This window comes from Paramacrobiotus metropolitanus, unplaced genomic scaffold (genome assembly GCF_019649055.1).
Source record: "Paramacrobiotus metropolitanus isolate TYO unplaced genomic scaffold, Prichtersi_v1.0 Parri_scaffold0000087, whole genome shotgun sequence".
NCBI lineage: Eukaryota > Metazoa > Tardigrada > Eutardigrada > Parachela > Macrobiotidae > Paramacrobiotus > Paramacrobiotus metropolitanus.
This window is the reverse complement of record NW_026570307.1, coordinates 147,595-155,844: the sequence shown is the minus strand read 5'-3', so window position 1 is coordinate 155,844 and position 8,250 is coordinate 147,595.

Here is an 8,250-nt window from a genome sequence, read left to right as displayed (position 1 = left end):
AAATATGTAGATAAATTTATAGATTTTCTGCGCCGCAAAGATTGTCAGCAGCATGATACAATTTTAGACGTTCTTATAATATTCATGATCGATGTGCCTGCGTACATGTGTAAACATTCATCATAACAACCCGTTGTGCAGAAAGTAATTACATTGGAAGGAATATGGAAGGCATGCTGATCTTTTATAGGGAATATTGTTGGCGTAATTAAATTACCGATTGAACAGATATCAGCTCGTATTTCTTCCCGGGATTCAAATCAAGATTAGACAAACTCTATCAACGAGCTCGATGTATTACATAAAACACTATGGACCGGCACTGTGTAGACGGCACAATCGATAATCATTTGTTGATTTACGAAATGTTGTAAGTACCTGGCAAACATTTCTGGCTTTTATGGACAAAATACACTGAACTTTTTTAGCGTTGATTATGAACTGCGGAAGATGTTGTCGATTCGCTCATTCTTTTCACTTTATTTGTACAAGGGAAATTTTCAATCGATTATTCCTTTTCAGCTTTTTCAGCGTGAATTTCCAGAGTTTACACGATTGCTAATGGGACACATATCGAATTTCCTCGAATGCGCTCACAAATGAGACAAACAATTTAGCTTAGTATTTATTGTATATATTAATTCAGCAAAATAACCGGGTGCAGTTGTCACAATAATATAACTTTAATGCATGTAAAATAAATTACATATTTGAGCGAATCATGCTGTCAGTTTACTTGACTAAATAGTCTAGAAAAGCTTGCTTTAAACATAATAAACTGATAGTTTGTATTTTTGTACCATTACACTATCGAAATTTTACTGCAGTGTTCACTTATTCATGATCAGTTATTCTATCCAAAGATATTCATTTTACGGCATTCTCCTACGATTACCACTAATGATGCATCCGCAGTTTAGGGCTGGATAATGTCTGATCTTATCTGTTCATTCATTGTACGGTCCACTTGAGGACACGTTTGGCATGAGCACGCAGTTTACCTGCTGGCTGTCCTCAGCTGACCAGTTGCGCGCGTGCTGGGCAACGCCTAAATCCATCTGCAGCCTGTTGCTCTAATTGTCTCTCTCTTTTCTGTGATGAGCACCGGCTGCGTCTGATCTCGACCATTCCAGTCAGAACAATGGCTACTTGAGATGATCTTGCATCATTAGCAAACGGTCATAAAAGGGACAGACAGGAAGTACAATTGCCGCAGCAGCTGCTGCACTAGCTGTCCTGCAAACTAAACACTTGATTTTTCCCGGGAAATGGACGCGCGACCACATGCATAATAAGAGCTCGTCAGACTCACTATGACCAGTTATTCATTAGGATAAGTTTGGGTAATCTGTCGGTTTCGGGGGCAGTCGGCTTTGGACGGCAGTCTCATGTGGCTAGTCCATCTTCATTGTGTGCTGTCCCATCTGACAGGTTTTATCGTAAAACTTTTATGATATCGGTACGGTTTTAATTTGCCTGTCATAATACGCATGGTGGGGGTTTGATGGAGCAGGATGTACTGATTCATCCGCTTCGACGGTGTGCGAGAGGGAATTTAGGCTAAAGAGGACGCGGATGATAATGTTATTTTACGATGCAATGATGTCCATTAGCAAGTCCACATTCGATTATGAAAAATGATGCGCGCACGTGCTCAGAAAGTCCAATGCAACATGAATATATGACTAAGCTTTTAACTAAGACTAAACTACTAATGGAATATATTTATAGGTATACATATATTAAAAATTTGGTAATAAATGGGCGTAAAATTGTATTTCCGGTTGTGCATAATTGCAGTTAGAGCTCTACTGCAGTTTTTAAATTGTTATAAAAACTTAATCTCTAATTCGTGGCTTTGTTTTTGATTAAGAGAGAATTAACAGAGCCGTTAACGTTACCATCTTGCAGATTATTAACAGTAACTGACGGTGGCGGCAGTCAGCAAATCAAATCGGATTTGCTAGAAAAATCGACTTGTCTTGGACGATGATGACGATTCAAGTCCGATGATCTCTGAGTTGTATTCAAGAACAAACTTAATCTTTTGTGACCCATGTAAACTGAGAGTTCATTTGGCCTTTCAACTGGAGAAAAATGTCCAATGCAAAACTTCTGGATGCCGGCTGCTCGTTATCGCCGGTCTTCTCCTAACAAACTACATGATATCTGCCCGCGGCGAAAGGCATCATTATATCCACTCTTGTCCGCCCGGTTTTTTACACATTACTGGATTAATGACCGGTATTATCGTAGTCATCCTGGAGATTAAAGTGCCAAATGACGACTTTAGTAGCTGTTTGACTGTAACACTGATGCAGCAGAATGGCCAGGCCAGGCCTAGCAAAAAATGAAGCACTATAAATTAATAAAAACCTACTCGTAGGAGCTGAGCTGGTGCAAATAAAGCCCACCGAAATAAGCGTAAAAGCCTAATCGCATTCTGAAATTTATGTTCCAATTTGGATGCATTTGACGATCTGATCATTGATGTACCGCTGGATAGATTTAAAAATTATGGTTGCAGAATCCAGTTGGAAGAAAAATTTTCCAGAGGACCAAAATGCATAAACTGTAACCGCTATGCAAATTAAACTACAAATTAATATTATTTCCAAACACGTACACGCAAAAATCATTAGGAAATCGAAAGAGTGAGTCAAATATTTATTTGCTTATTGCGTGCCAATTTATTTCAGTGAGTCAGATCAGGATCCACTCGAGACGCGCGAACCAAGCTCGACAATATATAAACACATCTGACATGCCAGCCCGCTCATTGTCGGCATGTTGTGCTTAAACATTATTTAATTATCCCATAACTTCCGACTGAACGGAGCATCTATCTATGCAGCATGACATTATGATGAGTAGGCGCGTGAAAATTTTATTCATTTTCAGTCAGCGATTAAGTGTCGTGCACTCGGTGATGGTTGTGCGTGCGTCCATTTTTATTCAGAATAATATAAACTAGTGTGAATCAAGTGCATCCGCTGTAGTGTGTAAGAATCTGTAATGATATACTCCAATCGCCAGCAGTGAAAGGCGCACTTGGGATGCGTAATACTGGATAACGTGGATCGTACTGGTTGGGAAGAAAAGTCGCTAGACGTGTACACACTTTAATAACTCTCGCGAGATTTACTAAGCTTGACCTGGTAAGTTTTGTTCCACGTCGCATGTTTGTCTATCCACAGTGATTCCACACAATAATCGGGCATTTTAAAAATAAAAATCACGCAAGCATGACATCATTTCGTGACTCTTTTAGCCCACTACATACATGATACAGTGGAATAAAAGACCTGTCAAAATTTGCGAGAGCCTTGAGTGTTAATCACGAACTTTCTATGATTTATTCAGCTACAGTATCAATTTCGCTCCCAATCGATGCATTGTGTGTTGTTTACTTTTCTCAAAAGCGGCTTTAACGATTGTTATTACCCTTCCATGATTAATCAAACACAAAATTATATTTTATGAAATTAATACTCTTAAAACGCACATTTGAAAAGTAAATTGTTTTTCTAAATTACAAAAAATGCGAACATGAAATCTTTACAGACTTGTAAAATTGAAAAGATGTCTTATTTCTTCAAATTTTTATTAACGTGTTAATTAATATAGAAATACAATAAAGCATATTTACTATGCCGGTTAGTAATTATTCTTTCATTTTATGTGCATATGCTTAAGATTTATCTGGCAACATTTTGCGTAACGCACAGTGCCCTTTGAAACAATTATTGGAATACAGCAAAAATCTGTGTTACAGAATAAGCTGTTGAACATAGTTAATACACGTTGTGTAATATCCGCGAAAGTCTTTTCCCAGAGTTCTCGTAAACAATTGCTCAGTATATTGCTCTGCGGTATTATTTGTCGGTTGTTCAACCAATAATGCATCTCGCTGCGCATAAAATTTGGTGGGAAACCTTACACCCCTACAACTTCCTAATCCGTGCTTTGGCTTTACATCGAGAGCAGCAGTTTGCTTTTGATGACAATACACTGAATACAGTGGTTGGAGGGGAAGTGTGGAAACATTTGATCTATTAAGTGATGTTGACAAAACATTTGTAGGTGAATAAATGCCGGCAGCGAGTTTGATCCTTTCTGACCCATATTTAAAGTGCTATCTGACTGGTACACAACCGCGACTGCATCGGAAAACGGTTGACCAGCAGATCAGTGGTAGCCGGAGGTGGCTCTTAATACCGTCGCCAAATTGACACAAGACTATAGAGTTCCAATTTCTAAAATCAATCTGAATACAACTCGTTTTTTTGGACATTTTTCAAATTAATGTTGACGCTTTTGGTTATACTGCCGAAATTGCACATCATAATAAATTCCACCATCCAGTTTTCATTATTTGATTAATCAAGAATAAAAAATTCCCACCTAGCGATCTATGCTGGGAAAAACGTTTGCTGCAGTACGCTGTACAATTACAGTTGAGGGTTATTTACTTATTTGGTCTAAACTTTAACACCCCATCGAGCTCTTTCGCCTTTGGCATTTACGTCCATATAATGTAGAATGATTTTATTATATAAAAAATAATAGTAACGTAATGTAGGTCAATTAGCATTTTCCTTAAGAATATTGTAAAACTGACCTAAAAACGCAGCACCATGTGGGCAAACAAATACGCCGCGAATGTTGTGCAAAACCCGCATTATTCTTAATGTTTCCCGCCGAGAGCGCACACTGGCTGACCCGAAATACATTTGATCTTATATAGCGCTCTTTGTTAAGAAATTTGACTTTGACGTCCTAATTTGGGCATGATGTGAAAGGTAAGAAACACAACAGGTGCGTGACAAGCTGTCTTTCATAATTACTCCACAGCAGCTCGCCCCGGTCTTTCTCTGTGTGCCGTCTTTTGACGATCCGGTCGCCATGCACCGTTAGCCTGTCAAAGACCTATTTTCCCTAATGACCGGAAGTACTACATCCAGCTGGCAACATTAGCGCTTCTTCGGGGATCAGCAGCTGCGAATTGTTCCGTAACTAGTAGCGGATGTCGTAGTGATTATATCGTTGATTCCACGACAGAGACCAGATCGATTTACCCGCCGGGCCGGAGACAACAGTCGTAATGCATGATGTAATTTGAAATCCGTAAAAATTAGGCCATCTTTAACTGTTATGCGCAAAAGCTGGTAATCACATCTAGAGCAGTAAGAAAATACACCGGTAGAACGTATTACAGAACCCACAGTTCAGATACTGAGGAAAATGTTTCATGTTGCGGACATTCTAAAGCGTGCGATTCGGCGTCAACAGGAAAAACCAGGAATGTATGGGATAATTGGGTTTATCGTATAAGATGTGAAAATTATTTGTATCTTACATAAAAGTATGCTTGCAAAAAGTAGAAACCGAATGCTTAAAATTATTTTGATTAATTGGAAGAATTGTCCACCTGCACCTGGTCGAAATTACAACGGGGCATAAAGAGATTGTCATGAGTAGTAACGCCAGAAATTTTTGTTAGTGTACTAGCAGTTGCATTAGCGTATTTTTTGAATGAACTTTTTGAATGGTTAGTGTTTTGCTGATACTCGTATGTTGCTTGTACGCATATACTGGCCCGGTGCGACGATCATTTCAGTTTGTGATTTCAGTGCGTTCATTCCGTTATATTATACTAACTTATATAGCTTACCAAAGGAACTTTGTAGTACTAATTAAAACTGGCATACATGTCACGCAAATAACAGACCGGCTTTTTTTTACGTCCGAAATAAGTGTGTATGGCAGAAAGGTCACCGATCGCAAACCTTCAGGGACCCCGCTTGCGATCGCGAATCACAGCGTTCTCTTTGCTAATAAATTATCGGACGAGCGAACCATGAAGCGATTCTCTTCAAACTTTAAGTGTGTCGTAATACTATCATCCAAAATAACATTGCAATGCTTGTTACGCTGATTGGCACTCAGTTGCGCCACAACAGCGGTTACAGAGGACACTGATCATGAGCTCGACCCGCCATGAGGACCATTGACAACCCATTTTACACACATATACCCTAGGAAGAAAAAACATGTGTGGTGCTAAAGTAACGCAGTGTCCGATATCGCGGGGAGCGATTTATTGGCCGTATAAGATGTCTTGAAGACGGGGATCATGATGATCCCTGAGGATAAACGTTTAGTGGTATCCAGTGGCTGGCAATTGCCGCGTGTAAGATGTGGTTATTTGGCCAAGAAACTCCCAAGGGTCATGATGAGGGGCTTGTCAAATAGGGCTCCCTTTCCTTTGGAGAAGGCATTCTGGTCATGAATGAGCTGTATACTGGACAGAAGGAGGTCACGATTTACAATCCCGGTGAGAACCATTTCTAATGTGACTGTCACGCCATCCGTTGACCGCCGGAATCATGTGCAGGGTAAAACCTTTAACATCACTTTTGTGTTTCGCGAGTACGAATATAAAGGCGCGCCAGCAACTAATTCGCTAATAAAACGCAATAAATTGTTTGATTTATATGTACATGTAACTTCTTATTTATGTATAAGAAGCCGCATGTACGTATAAAGTTATAAACCAAATATATTTGAGTAGTAAGTTCTTGTTATATGAACTGACGCTACTCAAATCAGGCTATAAAAACATCCTTGCACTAAAAAAAAGTAAGAACTAAGAACATCCATAAAGTATATAAACATGTATACTTATATACACTTTATGGACTTTGTTAGTAATTTTTGTTTGCATAGTAAAGTTTAAACTTTTTATCGTTAAGAAGATTCTATAGTTGTATTCGTTTGTATTCGTTGTATTCGTTACAGCATTCACAATAATAACGAAAACTCTTAAACAGAAAATGATTTGCGATTTACCATCCAGTTGTAAAGGTCATATAACAGCCGCCGAGTTCGGTTCCGCCTAAACGGCTATAATGAAATTAAGTCAGAAAATGCATGTTGAGTAAACTCCATGGACACTCTTATATAATCTTCTTCTTTTATTTGTCTGTGTAAAATTCTCTGGTGTAAAGCAATTGGCAGCTGAACTGGGAATACGACAGTCACTGCCTGTTTGATCCCAACATCTGACGCAGATGAAACAGTGGGATTACCGTGGGAAGGGAAGAAAGCAATCTGTAGATTGCCTGCATGTACTGCCTTGTCAATTAAAGCAAGGATCAAAGATGTTCCGGTTGGGATGACTTATGGATTTGACTGGATGACCCAGTTTTTTGTCAATTCTTTTCGCAAACACAGCGGAATTCTTTCCACACTTAATGTTAGCGGAATCCTAAGTTAAATTTTTACTGTTTTCAATAAAAAGTGAACGTGCACGCATACAAAGTTGTATCAAGCACTAGCAGTGAACATAGGTTTTTATTACCACTAGCTATAGTACTTAATTGACTCGCCTACAAGCGAACTGATCATGGAACTAACAGGAATTAGTTGCTGACATAGGATCAAGCAGAATGCATGTAAATAATTCCAATATAGAGTACATATCTATATACTGGTTCACGTTTAGTACGTGCATGTTAATTAAAACTGCGGGCGGACGTTCAACTAGTAAATCTTTCGGTGAATGAACTAATAAATCTTCTTCGAGTACGAATCTGTACGATGATCCAATCTATGTTTCTAATTATAATATAAAGTAGAATGTGGTAGATGTAATTAATAAAACCTGCAGCTTCGCACTAGTGTACAGCAAGCCTTCCCCAAACGATGGGACAAAGTTTTTAACAAGAGTTCATGATCAACAATTAACGCCCTTCTTAAGCTCCTTTGCAAATACCGTACTTAAAGTCTCTTGTTGCTGAGATAAAGTTTCAAGATTTTTTGTTTATCAAAAACTTCACGCTAAAATTCTAATGATCTTTGTAAGTTTAGACGTTGCAAATTTGCTAAAGAAGTCCACCGAATTCATGCTCTATGCAGTCAGTACGCAGTTCATGATTAGTTTTTAACATTCTGCGTTTGCATTGCGAAAAAATTTTCTTTTGTTAGAAACAGTTGGTATAAAAAACGAGATAATAATGTGACTGCCAACCTGCGCAGGGCGCAATCTGTGCGAAGTTACGCGTTCATCACCAGTGCGGGAACATCGCGATGGTTGGCTGTGATTACAACCAATAGAAATTGCGCAACTCAACGTACTGTATTAAAACATTAGTAGCACCTAATTAGTAGCACCTAGATATTGTTGAATATATGCTGCATTAAAACATTAGTGACACCTAATTAGTGGCACCTAGATATAACTGCACA